At 46.3% G+C, this 17,969-nt stretch overlaps 1 protein-coding gene and 2 long non-coding RNA genes across 3 annotated transcripts in view; 1 reads left to right on the top strand and 2 right to left on the bottom strand.

The window, feature by feature from the left end:
* LOC125947444 (uncharacterized) overlaps nt 1-17,969 on the bottom strand; it is a 313,859-nt gene that overhangs the window by 133,285 nt on the left and 162,605 nt on the right. The gene's annotated exons all lie outside the window — the stretch shown is intronic.
* The window catches only part of LOC125947445 (uncharacterized), a 313,443-nt gene that overhangs the window by 132,896 nt on the left and 162,578 nt on the right, over nt 1-17,969 (top strand). The gene's annotated exons all lie outside the window — the stretch shown is intronic.
* LOC119462890 (uncharacterized) lies at nt 562-9,993 on the bottom strand. Its single transcript, XR_005194272.2, has 4 exons — nt 9,890-9,993; nt 2,594-2,796; nt 2,043-2,203; nt 562-792 (listed from the first exon to the last, which is right to left on the bottom strand). It is a non-coding gene; the product is annotated as an uncharacterized LOC119462890 (long non-coding RNA).

Raw genomic sequence — 17,969 nt, 5'->3', positions numbered from 1 at the left:
TCTGTGAAGGTATAATGTTGAGAGGCCGTGTGCGACATGCATTTTCTAGTGCTGTTCACTTGCAAAGTGTATTAATGTTCTTGCAAGTCTATTCATTTCGGAAGAATGTTATTTCAGTACATAAATGACATTGTTGGCATATGTATACATGTTTGCATGTCACAGATGGGCTCTCACTATTATACCTTGACAGATTTCATTACCAAACTGTGGAATCTATGCAGCCTTTAATATTTATGCCTTTGGAAAAGTATGCATTTAGCACATAATACTGAACTTTTTTCAGCTTAGTAGCTTTGCGTGTTTTTATTTTGAAGTTAAAGCCAGTCGCACTCAATATATGTACATTTCCTAGAAATCCTGAATCGCACCACTGGTTCCAAGAAAACAATAGCAGTACCAGTGATCTGCAGTAGCGCACAATTAATTTGGGTATACTGCTAACACAAGCAAAATTCATGCAGCACACAAGGGTGTTGAATGAGGCACATTGAAAAGACATCTTGTAAAATGCCTCTTCTATAGCCAGCATTTCATAACAATGTTTAAGTGGCAGCAAAATTAGCAAAAAACAAAATTTTATTCTTGCAAATTATGTACATGTGTTGTCCTGCTTTGATTGTGACTAAATATATACATAGGAAATGAATGGCATGTAATGCCGTGCACTGATTGACTAGACTGCATATATTATGGATTGCATGTCTAGAAAAACTGAACCCACATCTTAACAGAACTAAGGAGGAAGAAAGGCATGTCAGCTGGCGGCAGGTCCAGTATCCTTTGAAGCATCTGCGCCAGTCAAAAAAAGGGAAAAAAGACCAGACTCATTTATAGTAAGGCCAGTAAAGGCCAAATGCTTAGCATAAACATGACTAAGAAATAATCTATACATATTAGAAAAGTTTGCGAATACACTTTGTTTTCTCTCGGTGACTACTGTTAAGGGCATGTAATGCGCACACCACTTTTAAACATTATAGGACTGATGCACTCATGATGCATAGTTATACTTGTTTTAAGCGTGGCCTTTCAGTGGCTGTCCTCACAAGACTGAACAATGGCATAAAAGAAACAAATACAACACATAAAAAACTGCTTAAAATCTGCAGGCATAAGCATAGTGCCAGAAGACAGGTATAATTCATTCTATAATTTAAAATGCCTTTTCACGTTCACCTAAAGCATCTCCAGTGTCCTTTTGCTGCCTGGAAGTAAATATTTATATCTTTCTTTTACACTGCATCATGTAAGCAAGTGGCCCTGAACGCCAACTCTACTTGGGGTTCCCAGAATTTATTGTCTAAAGTAAAATTCTTCAGAATGTATACAAGTTTCCCTATGGCCACAGTAAAACATGATGTCACAACATCATGCATAGATGGTCGTTGGAAGTTATCTGGTGATTGAGAACAGACTGATATAAGTAGAGTTTAGAACACCAAGACAAAATGTTAATCCCATACCATGCACTTCTGATATAGAACCAACAGTCGATTTTAATAAGATGTAAACATGCTACATGATGCTGACTCAGTTAAAAACGTAAGTATATCTTAAATTTCTATATAAAAACTACCTGAACACTAAGCTTAATGTAACGTGCTGGCTTTTTATCCGCTCGCAAACTGCAATTCTTCAACCAGGCAGTTGCTGCTTGGCGAATGGCATCGGTCATCACATTTTCCCACGTGGTATTGCTATGAATAGCTTCTGGAATACCAAACCATCTAGCCAAACATTGCAAGTAGCACGTGTACACGGTATCAGCAGTTGTGGCTAATATCCGAACCATTGCTACATACGAACAGATCTGCAACTTATAAATAAAATTTGTGGAACATAAGTTCTATGGAACTGCAAGGGGGAGGAAGGCTTATAAAAGAAAAATATGTCCACCCGACTTAGCTACACTGGATGGCTGATATTTTTTTCAAATGTGTTCATGTTTTTATTTATTTTTTTCATTCAAAACAGCGTGTATTTTGTGAGTAAGAGTCACTGCACTTATGCCCAGTCAAACAGCAGCCCTCTAAACTTACCTTCCATGACACTGTAGACATGCACGTCACTGAAGCTCTTTTTCCGCCGCTGGCCTAGAGTCTAGCTTAAGTTTCCACCCAAACTGTCTGAAAATCGTGGGTAGGATGCCCGCAGTAAAGCTTCTTAAGTACCAGCCCCCCATAACAGAGAGCCGTTGTGTCTGAAAAAAAATTTTTGGAAGAGAACAAAAGGGATTCAAAGCCGAAAACACCAAATATACACACTGTGGATATTACAGTGGCTGCATGAAGGCGGGTATGAAATCCCGAGAAAAGGTAAGGCAGAACAGCAAATGACACTAGATGATTATGCATTCCAGAGAAATTACTGCAGCAATATTTACACAGAAAAACTGCCAAGATGTAAACAGCCATAGTATAAAAAAGTATTAACTGAAACTACTGCGTATACAACTCAAAAACATGAAGCCACACAATTTGAATAAAACAATGAAGTCAATTTAACATGCATATAAAAGGCATTAGTTACACCTGGTACGAGTTATTATAAAAATGTGCTCATGTAGTCAATTCATAAAGCTTTTACTTACAAGGTGTCATCAGCATGCAGGATTGGAGCTCTGCTCGGATTCTAATGTGGTCACGGTTTCTTTGTTCACCAAAGGCAGCTTGTAATCAGCCACTGTCATTCTGCCAGTTTCGTTGGGAACACCGAGAGCTGCTAGGAGCCTTTCATCTTGACGTCTTATAGTCTTCCCATGTCTGTGATTAGTACGTGAATGTCTGAAAGCACCTAAAAAAGATAGACAAGAGCCACGCACACTTTGACAGCTTGGACGGTAGCTAATAACATGTTGCAGGCCGCAACTTCTACATGCATGAGTATACTCCTATATAGCTGCACATGTTCGATCCTGCTCTGCTCGTTGTAAGTACTTCAAGTCCCATCCAAGCTTTTGGGAACTAGTGCCATCATTCCCTATCTGAGGTGCAACCTGGCTCAAGATTATGCCACCGTGGTTGGTATTCTTTGCTGAAATCATGGCCTCACTGCACTACGGGTAGCATTCATCCATAGAAGTGTTTGCATTGGGCAGGCTGTCATACTTTGCTGTTCAAGGCTTTGGGTACTACAAAAATGAATCAAAGCGAATCTTATACAATGGGCAACAAGGGAGTTCGCACAAAGTCTCATTTTGTTTTTGTGCGCCGCTTTGCTTTTGGTTATATAACGTTGGTACAGCGCAACAATTTTTGGAAGGAAACAATTAGACAGGAAAACGCTGGTACAGCGTACTACATAACGCAGGTATAGCGTTGTTTCCTGTCTCCGTTTCCTTACAAAAGTTGTTGCGCTGTACCTACGTTATTCAGTATTTACCAACTCGTCCAAATCAAGCTGTTGTTGCTTTGCATTTGTTCTTCACAAACTGAATGCAGCGGACGTATATAAAACGCACGTGCTTACATCTCGACGCAATCAGTCGGGGACGCAGATATATTATTCGCATAGCGATGCAGTTCTAAGTCCATCAACGAAGTAATATAAGTCAATAAGCGGCATAGCTCGCGTTTATATAATTACAGCACCAGCTTAAAAAATTCGCAACTTTCGACCACGAGGAAACTAGGCGGCGACTCCGCGAGAAGTGGTTCCCGATGTAACAATTTTAGCACGGTCAGTCGATCCTAACGGCCGTGAATGATCCCACACCAACCAAAATGTAATCCCAACCTGACGAGCTTATATTGTCACGTAGTAGTGACGCTGAAGAAAACAGTCGTAAAACTGTGTACGACGAAACTGGTAGTTTATTGGGCGAACCTGTGCCCACAAAATCAAGGTACACTCAAAGCACAACGATAGTGGCGAACACAGTCGGTGATCGTCGAAAATCTGATCAGCGGCGAAACGCGTCGGCTTTTATACCTGAGTCATCGAAGGTTCTAGATTAATTCCTGATGCCCGCGTGTCTTCCAGAAAGTTCTAGACAATTCGCGTCAGTCATGCAATCAGATAACAGAAGCGTCGGTGAAAACAGGCAATGGAAAGAATCATCGATAACGTTCTAGAAACTTCCGATACAGGCGCGTCCTGCGCCGAGCGATAACGTTTAACATTTGTTAGCCGGTGGAAAGTGGCCACCGGTGAAAGACAAACATGTATACGTGTCAATACCCTCCCCTTAAAAAGCATCGTCCCGATGCTACAAACAAATGTGAAAGCGTAAACAAAACCACGCGTAATAAAGAAAAAAAATAAAGTAACAAAGTACCTAAGTTCGTCAGCGGGCGTAGAAAGGCTTAAGACGCACCACATGGATGACTTCGGGTCGTGCGCGGCGCCGCTGTGATTGCGAAATGCCGTCTGGCACGACCTCATAGTCCAGTGCGCCAATACGTCGGATGATCTTATATGGTCCGAAATAGCGACGTAAGAGTTTCTCGCTAAGTCCTCGTCGGCGTATCGGAGTCCAGACCCAAACACGGTCTCCGGGCTGGTACTCGACGTAGCGTCGTCGAAGATTGTAGTGTCGGCTGTCGGTTCTCTGCTGGTTCTTGATGCGCAGGCGGGCGAGCTGTCGACCTTCTTCGGCACGCTGCAAATAGGTGGCAACGTCGAGATTTTCTTCGTCAGCGACGTCCGGTAGCATGGCGTCAAGTGTCGTTGCCGGGTTCCTTCCGTAGACCAGGTTGAACGGCGCCATGTGCGTCGTTTCTTGCACGGCCGTGTTGTATGCGAAGGTCACGTACGGAAGGATGGCATCCCACGTCTTGTGTTCGACGTCGACGTACATTGCCAGCATGTCGGCGATGGTCTTATTTAGGCGCTCGGTGAGGCCATTCGTCTGCGGGTGGTAGGCGGTGGTGCGGCGATGGCTTGTCTGGCTGTATCGCAGGATGGCTTGAGTTAGTTCAGCCGTGAAGGCCGTACCTCTGTCGGTGATGACGACTTCCGGGGCACCGTGACGCAGGAGGATGTTCTCAACGAAGAATCGGGCTACCTCGTCGGCACTGCCTTTGGGCAAGGCTTTTGTTTCGGCGTAGCGGGTGAGGTAGTCCGTAGCTACGATGATCCATTTATTCCCGGACGTCGACGTCGGAAAAGGCCCCAGTAAGTCCATCCCGATCTGCTGGAACGGTCGGCGAGGTGGCTCGATCGGCTGTAGAAGCCCGGCTGGCCTTGTCGGCGGTGTTTTGCGTCGCTGACAGTCTCGGCATGTCCTTACGTAATGGGCGACGTCAGCAGAGAGGCGAGGCCAGTAGTATTTCTCTTGTATCCTCGCGAGAGTGCGGGAAAAACCGAGATGTCCAGCCGTTGGGTCGTCATGGAGAGCTTGCAGAACCTCTGGACGCAATGCTGAGGGTACCACGAGGAGGTAGTTGGCTCGGAGAGGCGAGAAGTTCTTCTTTAGGAGAATGTCGTTTTGCAAGAAGAACGACGCCAATCCTCGCCTGAACGCCTTCGGCACAATGACGGTCTTGCCTTCCAGGTAGTCTACAAGGCTCCTTAGTTCCGGGTCGGCTCGCTGTTGTTCGGCGAATTCGTCGGCACTGATGGGTCCCAAGAAAGTGTCGTCATCCTGGTCGTCTTGTGGCGGCGGTTCGACGGGGGCGCGAGACAAACAATCGGCGTCAGCGTGCTTTCGCCCGGATTTGTAAACGACGGTGATGTCGAATGCTTGAAGTCTCAGGCTCCATCGTGCGAGGCGACCTGAAGGATCCTTCAAGTTAGCTAGCCAACACAAGGCGTGGTGGTCGCTTACAACTTTAAAGGGCCTGCCATAGAGGTAGGGGCGAAACTTAGATGTTGCCCAGATGATGGCGAGGCACTCCTTTTCTGTTGTGGAATAATTTGCTTCCGCCTTCGATAGCGACCGGCTAGCGTAACTTACAACCCTTTCTAGTCCGTCAGTCCTCTGCACAAGCACGGCGCCGAGTCCTACGCTGCTTGCGTCGGTGTGGACTTCGGTATCGGCATTTTCGTCGAAGTGCGCAAGTATTGGCGGCGATTGCAGGCGTCGCTTCAGTTCTTCAAATGCTTCGACTTGCGGCGTCTCCCACTTGAACTCGACGTCGGCCTTCGTGAGATACGTCAGTGGCTCAGCGATCCGTGAAAAATTCTTGACGAAGCGCCTGTAATAGGCGCACAGTCCAAGAAATCTACGCACTGCCTTCTTGTCAGCGGGCGCAGGAAAGTTGGAGATGGCCGCAGTTTTCTGAGGGTCGGGGCGCACTCCAGACTTGTTGATGACGTGGCCCAAAAACAAGAGCTCCTCGTATGCGAAGCGGCACTTTTCTGGCTTCAACGTGAGTCCGGAGGTCTTGATTGCTTGAAGAACTGTTTCAAGGCGCCGGAGGTGTTCCTCGAAGCTTGAGGCAAACACAACGACGTCGTCCAAATAGACGAGGCAAGTCTGCCACTTCAAGCCTGCCAGTACTGTATCCATGACACGTTGGAAAGTGGCAGGCGCCGAGCAAAGACCAAACGGCATGACCTTGAACTCGAACAGTCCGTCTGGTGTTATAAACGCAGTCTTCTCCCGGTCCCTCTCGTCGACTTCGATTTGCCAGTAGCCGGTTTTGAGGTCCATCGACGAAAAATACTTTGCGTTGTAGAGTCGATCCAAGGCGTCGTCAATCCGTGGGAGGGGGTATACGTCCTTCTTCGTGATTTTGTTGAGGCGACGATAATCGACGCAGAAACGTAGGGTTCCATCCTTCTTCTTCACTAACACCACGGGGGACGCCCACGGACTCTTGGACGGCTGGATGATGTCGTCGCGTAGCATTTCGTCGACTTGTTGCCTTATGGCCTCGCGTTCGCGCGCCGAAACTCGGTACGGGCTCTGACGGAGTGGCCGGACATTTTCGTCGGTTATGATGCGGTGCTTGGCGACAGGGGTTTGTCGAACTTTTGACGACGACGAGAAGCAGTCCTCGTATTGCAGGAGCAGAGCCTTTAGTTGTTCTTTCTTGTGCCTGGGAAGGTTCTGATTGACGTCGAAAGTTGGTTCAGGTACTATTGTCGTCGTTGCAGGTGCACTGGAATCCGTGAAGGCGAACGCACTGCTGGCTTGTACTATTTCGTCGATGTAGGCGACCGTGGTGCCTTTGTTAATGTGCTTGTATTCGGGGCTGAAGTTCGTGAGCATCACCCTTGCTTTCCCTGCACGTAGCTCAGCTATGCCTCTAGCGACGCAAATTTCACGGTCGAGCAGTAAGTGATGATCGCCCTCGATGACGCCCTCCATGTCTGCAGGCACTACGGTACCGACGGAAATCATTACGCTGGAGCGAGGCGGAACGGTGACTTGTTCTTCAAGCACATTCAAGGCATGGTAACTTATGCTTGTATCCGGTGGTATCGCGTTGTGCGTTGAAAGCGTTATCGACCTGGACCTTAAGTCGATGACTGCACCGTGTTGATTTAGAAAGTCCATGCCTAGGATGACATCCCTGGAGCAGTGCTGCAGGATTACGAAGCTCGCCGGGTAAGTGCGGTTGTTTACCGTGACTCGCGCTGTGCAGATTCCAGTCGGCGTTATTAGGTGGCCTCCCGCTGTCCGGACATCGGGTCCTTGCCAGGCTGTTTTCACCTTCTTCAACTTGGCGGCGAACGGGCCACTGAAGACGGAATAGTCGGCTCCAGTGTCGACGAGAGCGGTGACGTTATGGCCATCGATGAGCACGTCTAGATCGGTAGACCGGCGTCTGGCGTTGCGGTTAATTCGTGGCGTCGGATCACGGCTGCGTCGGCTTGCTCTGCTGCTGCTACGTCGCGTCGGAAGGTCTTCTTTCGGCGGCGAAGTGTTGTCAAGGCTGTTGCTAGGCGGCGTGCTGATATCTCGTCGTGATGAATCGTGAATCGTCGTCGTCGGCGGCGTCGGAGGATCTTCGGCATTGCGTCGTACAGCAACCGCACCTCCATCGGTTGCTGCCTTTAGTTTCCCGGGTAAGGGCTGGGAGATCGGCCCCGGGTGGGACCGTTGTACTGACGGCGATGCGGCGAGATGTAGCGGCCTGGTGACGGCGAGCGTGAGGATCGTCGTGGTTGCCACTGGGCTCCGGCGAGGTAGTCGGCGATGTCGCGCGGTCGTTCACCTCGATCGGGACGCGGCGCGTTGACGGGGAACCCTCGTAGGCCCATCTCGCGGTATGGGCATCGACGGTAGACATGGCCGGCTTCCCCGCAGTGATAGCAGAGCGGGCGGTGGTCGGGGGCGCGCCAAATGTCCGTCTTCCTCTGGTAGCTGCGCTGGGCGACGGGCGGGCGTGCTGGTGGCGGCGGCGGTGGACGACGGAACTGCGGCGTTACGGGGCCCTGGCGCGAGCGCGGAGGGGGGCCTTGACAACGGGCGACGGCGGCGTAGGTCAGCGCTTCCGGCTGGGGTTGCGGCGATTGTGGCTGCACATCGGGAACTCCAAGTGAGCGCTGAACTTCGTCTTTGACGACGTCGGCGATAGATGCCACGTGAGGCTGCGACCTGGGAAAGAGCTTATGCAGCTCTTCGCGAACGACCGCTCTGATGGTCTCGCGCAGGTCGTCGGCGCCTAGCGCTTGAGCGTCGGCGTAGTTGGTCAGGGCACGGCGGTTGTATTGCCTGACGCGCATTTCAAGCGTCTTCTCGATCGTTGTAGCCTCGGAAAGAAATTCGGCGACAGTCTTGGGCGGGTTGCGCATCAATCCGGCGAATAGTTGGTCTTTGACACCCCGCATCAAGAACCGAACTTTCTTTTCTTCAGACATGTTGGGGTCGGCGTGGCGGAAGAGGCGAGTCATCTCCTCCGTGAAGATCGCGATGTTCTCGTTCGGCAATTGCACTCTGGTTTCTAAGAGAACCTCTGCCCTCTCTTTTCGTACGACACTCGTGAAGGTCCTCACGAAGTTTTCACGAAAGAGGTCCCACGTAGCCAGGGTGGTCTCTCTGTTCTCAAACCAGGTTCGAGCAGCGTCATCCAACGAAAAATAGACATGGCGTAGCTTGTCGTCGTCGCTCCATTTGTTGAACGTCGCGGTCCGCTCGTATGTCTCCAGCCAGGTTTCAGGGTCTTCAGCCGATGATCCACGGAAGGTCGGGGGCTCCCGAGGTTGTTGCAGCAGGATGGGGGACGCTGGGGCTGCCATTGAGGTCGTTGACTTGGCCTTGATCGCTGTGGTCTTCTCGGGAAGAAGTCCGTACTCCGGCAGAAGTCCTTGCTGCCTACGGCTAGCTCGCTGGTCCTTGGTGACGTTGGCGTTGTCCTCCGGTTTCGGGCTTGGATCGCGGCTTTGCGGGGGCGTTCGCTGCATGAACGCACTAGCACCTCCACCAGATGTCACGTAGTAGTGACGCTGAAGAAAACAGTCGTAAAACTGTGTACGACGAAACTGGTAGTTTATTGGGCGAACCTGTGCCCACAAAATCAAGGTACACTCAAAGCACAACGATAGTGGCGAACACAGTCGGTGATCGTCGAAAATCTGATCAGCGGCGAAACGCGTCGGCTTTTATACCTGAGTCATCGAAGGTTCTAGATTAATTCCTGATGCCCGCGTGTCTTCCAGAAAGTTCTAGACAATTCGCGTCAGTCATGCAATCAGATAACAGAAGCGTCGGTGAAAACAGGCAATGGAAAGAATCATCGATAACGTTCTAGAAACTTCCGATACAGGCGCGTCCTGCGCCGAGCGATAACGTTTAACATTTGTTAGCCGGTGGAAAGTGGCCACCGGTGAAAGACAAACATGTATACGTGTCAATATATAGTGTCCGTGACATCGGACGTGCCGCGAGGAAATTCGAAACAACAGCCGTTGCATGAGAAACAATCAACCAAGAGGGTCACGGTGCTACAATCGTGTGACAGAGCTTTCAAAAGAGAGAAAAACTTTAACCACTTACCAAAACGAAGCTGAGCCATCAACGCAGGAACACACAGAGAATGCGATGTGCACACGAAACCGACCCGTTGAATCCTTTGCAAAGTGCGGGCGCGCGGCCATGCGTGACACGGCAAGCGTGAACGGAGACAATGCACGGCAGCATGGCAGGCGCGGGAGCTAGCGTTGGAAGCGGCCAAGCCATAGTAGCGCACCAACTGTTGCGCCGCACCATGTTATACTAGCCTGTGAAACTTCGTTCAAAATGTTTTGTTAAAGCTTTTACGAATTGCGTAATAACGGTACACATTTTATTGAAAGGTTTTGTTGTATTGCCATCACGGGCACACGAAACTATGGCCCGGCTTTCAGTTTGAGCTGACGCGGTAGGTTTGAATTGGCCATGGAGGAAGGTACCTTCCTCATTGGCTGATACTTGGTACGCGCGCTGTAACCGTCTAACTAGCGGCCTATGCGAAATCGGCTCGAGCATAAACCTTGCAGTACGCTGGTAATACACTGTTTTGTGCGGAGAGCTGTTATATGACGATGCCATAACGATGTAATCATTCCACTGATGGTGCTGTGGAAGGAATCGTTGCAAGCTGGTAGTAAAAATGTGCGCGAGTTTTGCTTGCAAGACTTGGAGATTGACTTTAAAAACGTGTACCAAAGCCTGTACGTCTCCACCTTGTCTTACACCAGAAGTCTTCAAGACTAGACATATAAGCTATACAGAAGACGTCTAATTTGGAGCTTAACTTAGCACTAGCCGTCTCAAGCTGGGTCAAGCCGAGTCAGGAAGGCTTGTAGCCGACTTTTGCTTCCTGGAGCTGGTGACGCAGAGCAGGAACAGCTGGTTGCCCGAACGGCTCACACTCGTGCTAAGCACTGGCGATCCGGCTGGCCCACTGGTTGCACTGGAGGCATTAAACAGTCGATCTGGCTGGCCTTGTCCTTGTGCTCTTCTTCATTACACAGCGAACAGTTTCCAAAACTTTTAAAGGTGGCCTGAGGCAGATAGTACAATTCTAGTTCATGAGCTCGTCTACTCGAAGAGGCGGGAATTACTTGCACAAAAATTGAAATGCATAATCGACTAATTAAAAAATTAACCAATTAAGTTTTTAGCTAATTACCTTATGGCCCATGTTGCAATTTACAAATTCTAGCCGTGGAGTGCGGATCCACTTTGAACGAAGTCTCAGGCTGACACCAGTGTCGAGATATTAATTCTCTAACTTTGCGGGGAAATACATTGGCGTGCCAGTCACTTTCTTAACAAAACGTCGTTTTATGCATCAAAGCACAAAAGTATGAAAAGAACTAATTATGGAATTTTACGATCTGAACCACGATCTGATTATGAGGCACGCTGTAGTGGAGAACTCTGGAATAATTTAGACCGCCTGGGGTTCTTTAACGTGCACCTAAATCTAAGTATACGGGTGTTCTAGCATTTCGCCCCATCGAAATGCAGCCGCCGTGGCCGCGTGGCCGGATTTGATCCCGCGACCTAATGCTTAGCAGTCCAGCACCATACCCACTAAGCAACCACGGCGGGTAAGCGCAAAAGTAATTAGCTCCTAGTGCATCCGCCTTGCGAATTCCACGGCTAGAATTTGTAAATTGCAACATTGGTGATTTTTTAATTAGTCGATTAAGCATTTCAATTTTTTGTGCAGGTAATGTCCGCCTCTTCGAGTAGACCAGCTCATCAACTAGAATTGTGCTATCTGCCACAGGCAACCTTTAAAAAAAAATTTTTTTTTGAAAGTGTTTTCTCAAACACCCTGAATTTATGGCCTCTGCATGCAAGAGGCGGTGTTTCCATCCTTAATGCGTAAATGTTGTAAATAATTAGAAGACCTTTTTTTTTTTCTTTTATTTTGTCGCCAGTCGTTAGCATTGCCTACTGGAAAGATAATCAATATTGAGACACACATCACTCACGTGCTTTTCACACGCCGTTGATAGAAGACTCTGCCGAAGGGGTCACTGAAGTCTGCAGGTTTTTTTCAGGGTCAAAAAAGCACGCAGAGTAATTTGAAGTGAGGTGAACATACATCAACATATTCATTCTCTAGGCATAGGCTATCCAATTAGTTGGCTACCTCCTCCTCTTTAAAAAATATAATAAACTTTGTCCTTTGTATACATTTAAATATATTGTGTCTGTGCGTGGTGTCTCAGCGGAAATTTTAAAAAAATTTCAAAGTGAGCAAACACGGATCAGGTAGCCGCCGCTGGTGCTTCTAATGCGCTTGTCCTCCTATTATCAGGATTTGCCGAAATAAAGCGAAAGTATAAATTAAAAGCCGTGCACGTCCGCGCCAACAATAGTGCCCGTAAACTTTTAGCCACAACAAAAGTGAAAATGTGGAGGCAACGCAAGAGAATCCTCAAATGATGTTTGTAACAGAACTCCGGTAATTGCATTTTAGAGGCGAGGGGGGGGGGGGGGGGGGGGTCTCGGCTACGAGTCTCCGTGGGGGAGGGGCTCGAGCCTCGGTTCGAGACCCATTTCTGCGGCAAATGCCGCGTGCCGCGAGATAAAGAACCAATCAAGAGCGACGAGGGTGACGTCACGGAGCCATCAGAACCGGACCGCCGCCAGTACGCGCCGGGTCTATGGCCGAGTTTTCAATCGACGATCGTCTTCTCTCGCATGAAACAACGAGTGCTCGCGGTATTGCTCGCGCGTTCGGGGAAGCGCTGAACCGTGCTCCCTCAAGGGCTGCAGAAGATAGCGCCAACCTTTCCTTGTCCAAATGAACCACTTATACTAGTTCGGGGAGCGCGGGAGATCTTAACGCGCTGCCGCGCGGCGAGACGCGCTTGCCACGGTGGCCTCGCGGCAAGGCGCTGACGCGCGGCAACTTGCCGCCCGCGGCATGACGTGCGCGTTTTTTGCCGCTAGCGTGGCCGTACCCTAAAACAGTAAAGCGCGCAGAGGCGAAGGTGAAAAAAAATAAGACAGCTGCAGCTGCCGGAAAGCCTGACAAGCATTCGGGGATCTTTGAATACTAAAGCGTTCTCCAGATTTTCGACAGGCGCGCGCCTCAGGGCAGGAGCAAACAATTAATAAAATATTTAAAAAAGGTCCTAGGGCCTTCACATTTTGATAAAAGACGGCTTATATTGCCCCTGTACAAATGTCGTCCCAGCAATGCATTTGTGTTTAAAAGTGAAGCCGACTTTAGGGGGATCAGTGTAAGCTTGGTCTTTGTAAGCTGGCTTTCCCACGTTGTGCGTTGCAGTGAAGCCTACTCATAGAGAAAAATGCGATGTGAACGGGTCCCGATAACGCTATCGCGTTCCACTCTTAAAGCCGAAGCGTAAGCGTCCTCCAATTTTTGCTGGTGGTTTACGGGACCACGAAAACCGGACATGGATACCAGAAAGCCAGAAAACTAAGAAGAGCAAAGACGGAAATCCTTTTGCTAAGGAAGTATTTTTTTTCTTTGGTTAATTATGAAATAAATCTTAAACAAAAAATAAAATAATAATTGGTATGACTTCTTTTACACTATGTAGCTTCCAGTTGCTCACATTCGCGGCCTACATGCAGATTCGCAGTAAAAAAAAAATGTGTGCTTTGGCTCCAGAAAAGACGGCCAACCTGAACCAAAAACCATTACTGTTTCTTTTCGGTTTCATACCGGAGTTCAGTTCTGTTTCGAGCAAAAACGTTTTTTTTTTTTTTTTTTTTTTTTTGGGGGGGGGGGGGTTTGGTTTAGTTCCCGTTTGATAGCATGGCCTCAATAGTGCATGTTATCGGGCGAGTCGGTCATACATCTTAAGCATGCAAGGTGCTGCACGATACAAACATGGACAGGCGCCGACTAGCGACTGGGTTTTATTGAGAAGAACACGCATATTTATACCTTCATGTCTGCAAAATCATCCGCTACGCGGGTGCTTTCTTCCTGATACAATCTGATCAAGGTATCACTGACACAATCATCGCGCGTAGGAGATGATTTTGCAGACATGAAGGTATAAATATGCGTGTCCTTCTCAATAAAACCTAGTCGCGAATCCGTCATTTTGCTCCTGTCTTCCATGTTTGTATTGCGCAGCACCTTGCTTAACCAAGGCCTCAACACATTGCCACAAGCAATCAAACACATACTCTTGCTACATGGCGGCACATTGGCACCGAGAGCCAAACACCCTTGCAATAAAACGCTTTGCTTATATTACCCAGATTTGTACACCAAAGGTCTGCCTTAGGGTGACGCATTTTAAAAATATTATTTTCGGCAATGTTTCTGCTTTCCATTGTGCTATACTGGCACGCTAGATGGCGAACACAGCCCATGCAAGAGATAAAATGTGATCCAAGACAAACTATGATTTTATATAAAAGCATATCTATAAAGAAAACATGTTTCCTCTGGCAATGTCATGCAGACAAGCATATAGTTGGCTGCAATTTGGCATTCAGAGTAAGCTTTTTGAAAACTTAAAATATCTTCAAATATAACCTACTTGCATTTGATCGTTAATCTATACTGTCATAATTGAAAGTGAAAGATTGTTATCCACCTGAATGCAAGCTTTTCTTTTAACAAACTTTCCTCCACCTTGTGGGCCTTTGCAGAACTCATTTGCCATACTGTTTGTTGTATTTATGCCTCTTAGCACCATTCCAATAATTTTTCAGACGTAGTTGAAAAGCATCCATCTACCTGCGGTGCGGCAGGCTCACTTCTTCACAATGTCTGACCTGGGTATACTTTGCACTGCTTGCATAGCAACAAAAACCATTGGCTGACCACGAACAACTCTAGTCAACCACTAGAAATACACAGTTTCCGGAAAAGAGATGCTACATCGGAGTGCATGCCAAGCTTAAACACGGATTCTTGACTTAAACAATACTTTTGATTCAAAGAGGTGCACCTGGCCTGTTCATATTTCCACACAGATCTGAGTGGCCAGATAGAATGTACTTGCCCCACGGTTTCTTGTAAAATTCCAAGGAATTTATAAATACAGTGTCTCGTTTGTGATTCCTGCTTTATAATTTAACCCTGCAATGCCCAATGTTTCTTTTTTTGGCTTTACTGAGTTAGATACTCCAAAATTCTGATTTAAGAGGAAGCTTTAGCTTGGGGTCATCTGCAATTTTCTCATTTAAATACTCGTAAAGTGCAGAAGTGTTTTTATGAGGCAACCACTGTACTGATTTGAAATAAATTTGTTGCATTTGAGAAAGAAGGTTAAGTTCTAGCAATTCTAGAAAGCAAAATTTTGATTTAAGATCCTGACTTGTTTACAACAATGACCAAAAATTGGTAAGTAAAAAAAATAATAAAGAAGCGAGAAGTTTACAAATTCGTAATTCTTTGGGTGAAACAGATATCATAGTATTGTAAGCTGAGCACCTCAAGTGGACAAATGTTATATATTACAAGTATGGCTTTTTCGGCTCGTTGGTTATATACATCAGAGGTTGTCATAGCGCAAGAAGACACGGACAAGAACGAGAGAACAGGATGATAACAGTTGAAAGTTAACGCTCGTCCTGTTCTCTCGTTCTTGTCCGTGTCTTCTAGAGCTATGACCACCTCTGAGTTATTAATATACAGCTTATGTGAAATTGTTACAATGCTAGCGAAGGATTTGTTGAAGCTCTACTCACAAATTAACGATATATTTCAGTGTGGTGCATAATGCACAAGTTTTGTTCTCTTTAGATGTATTATGTGCAGTTTGCAAAATTGTGATATCATTTTTTATGGCTAAGTTACAAAGTTGTAAGCATGGTACTAGAAGCTTCTTGCAATTTTGCAATTTCTGTGAATTTTTCTAAAATGCATATGGTACAAATTTAAAATCCACTTCCTACAGTTTCTAGATCTTAACTTTTACTTTCAAAGCAACAAACCTCATCAAAAGTGGTGCAGTGGTTGCTGAGAAAAACAACTTCTCCATTCCCAGATATTTAGACAGTTCTTACCGACCTTAAGTTTCTCCTTGAGCAGAGAAAACTTGATGCATAGCCTATAGTAGCATGTTTGATACTCTCAGGCGAGTTCTCAGAAGTGGATAGTTCAGTGAACCAATTACTCATAAATCAGTTTCTATAATAAACCAATTTTAACAGAAAAATTTACTTTCTTTTGTACAAATGTACATACCATTCAAAGCCAGAAATAAAGATGAAGAAATCGTTCTAGTTTTCCTTGATGCGAGACTGTTTGCACATTACAGGGTTAACGATTGTAATAATTTTTCCAGCAACAAACTCCTACAGTGAAATAGTCATCAAGTGCTGCTGCAGCTGAACTGACATACATACTGCTTGAACGTCGAGTAAAGCAGCAAACACAGGACAGCAAACTTATATCTAGGTGCCACACAGTTCACAATGTCTCCAAGCTGCTACTAATGGAAATGTCTTCCACGCAAATAATGTGCAAAGAAGTTGCTAAAAGTTGCTGACAAAGCTCACTCCTGCATTCTGGTCAGAGCAGCAGTTCACAAATGTTCACAAAAAGGCATTCTACAACAGTGGACAACATCTGGCAGTGCTGCTTGTGGCAATGTATCACAGCATGTAAGTTACCTAAGAGCTTGGCTGTACATCATTGGTCGTTGTCAGCATGACAATGTTGTTACCATAACCTACTGATGACAGTAAACATTGTAATATATGTCCACTGCAAGACGAAGAAGGGCTCCTCGAGTGATTTCCAATTAGGTGTCCTTGCCTTGCGTCATTCCATCCATCTCAACCGCTGCCGCTTCCAGTCTCGCCACACCGCCTTCCAATTTCTTGTGCTGCCCTTGAATGCCTCTCAGTTCTCTTGGCAACCGCTACTGGACTACCTGCACTATGTGATTATATGACTTGCCCAATTGCACTATACTGTAATGACTATACCATATTGTACTATGTTATACCACGCTATACTGCCCTGCCAAACTGTACTATATGTGTTTCATATAGGAATAAACTTTCAGTCGAGAGTCACGCTTTTGTTGTGTTGTCTACTTTGTTCATGCTGTAGCTGAATATGCAACTGTACCAACTCACCCAACTCGCAACAATTCTTGAACTGTACGTCTTCCTCGTAATCTCAACTACAACATGGGCTACAGCCATTGGCTTTCTAATCCATACTGTTGTCTCCTCGAATAGGTTGGAATATATAGGGTGTTTTTTAAATGCGAAGCATTTCTTGGTGAACATATGCCACTTTGACAGTATCTATCTATCTATCTATCTATCTATCTATCTATCTATCTATCTATCTATCTATCTACTATCTATCTATCTATCTATCTATCTATCTATCTATCTATCTAGCCGCCTACGTCTTGGTGCTCTCATGGTTGTTTCGTTAACTTGGTAGGTACCAAACTTCACATAGTACGACAAGAGTGTATGACCAACATAAATAATAGGTCATGACATGACCATCATGACGTGTGTCATGTAGGTCATGAAACAGCCGCCGACATCTCGGTGCTCTCATGGTCATTTCGTTAACTTGGTAGCTACCAAAATTCGCATAGTATAACAAGAGTGTATGACGAACATAAATGATAGGTCATCACATGAACATCATGACATGTGTGTCACGTAGGTCATGAAACAGCTGCCTACGTCTCGGTGCTCTCATGGTCTTTGTTAACTTGGTGTGTATAATGGGTTCGGACATGGGTACTAAGTGAAGAAAACACTAAAGGATGATGGTAGAAGTCATAGTCATGAGCATGACTCAGAAAAAATGACAATGACTCAGAAAAAAAGGATTACTACTCAGAACCACTGAAATGAGTTCGGATGTATTAATTGAAGGAAACACTAAAGGATGATGAGAGAAGTCATAGTCATGAGCCTGAATCAGCAAAAATGACAATGACTCATCAAAAATGATTAACACTGAAATACCACTGGAATGGGTTCGGACGTGGCCACTAAGTGAAGGAAACACTAAAGGACGATGGTTAGAAGTCATAGTCACAAGCATGGCTCAGCAAAAATGACAATGACTCAGCAAAAAAAGAGTAACACTCAAAAACCACTGATATGGGTTTGGACATAAATGATAGGTCATGACATGACATGAATGTCGTGTAGGTCA

This window comes from Dermacentor silvarum, chromosome 8 (genome assembly GCF_013339745.2).
Source record: "Dermacentor silvarum isolate Dsil-2018 chromosome 8, BIME_Dsil_1.4, whole genome shotgun sequence".
Classification (NCBI taxonomy): domain Eukaryota; kingdom Metazoa; phylum Arthropoda; class Arachnida; order Ixodida; family Ixodidae; genus Dermacentor; species Dermacentor silvarum.
This window is presented reverse-complemented; position numbering and strand designations above follow the sequence as displayed.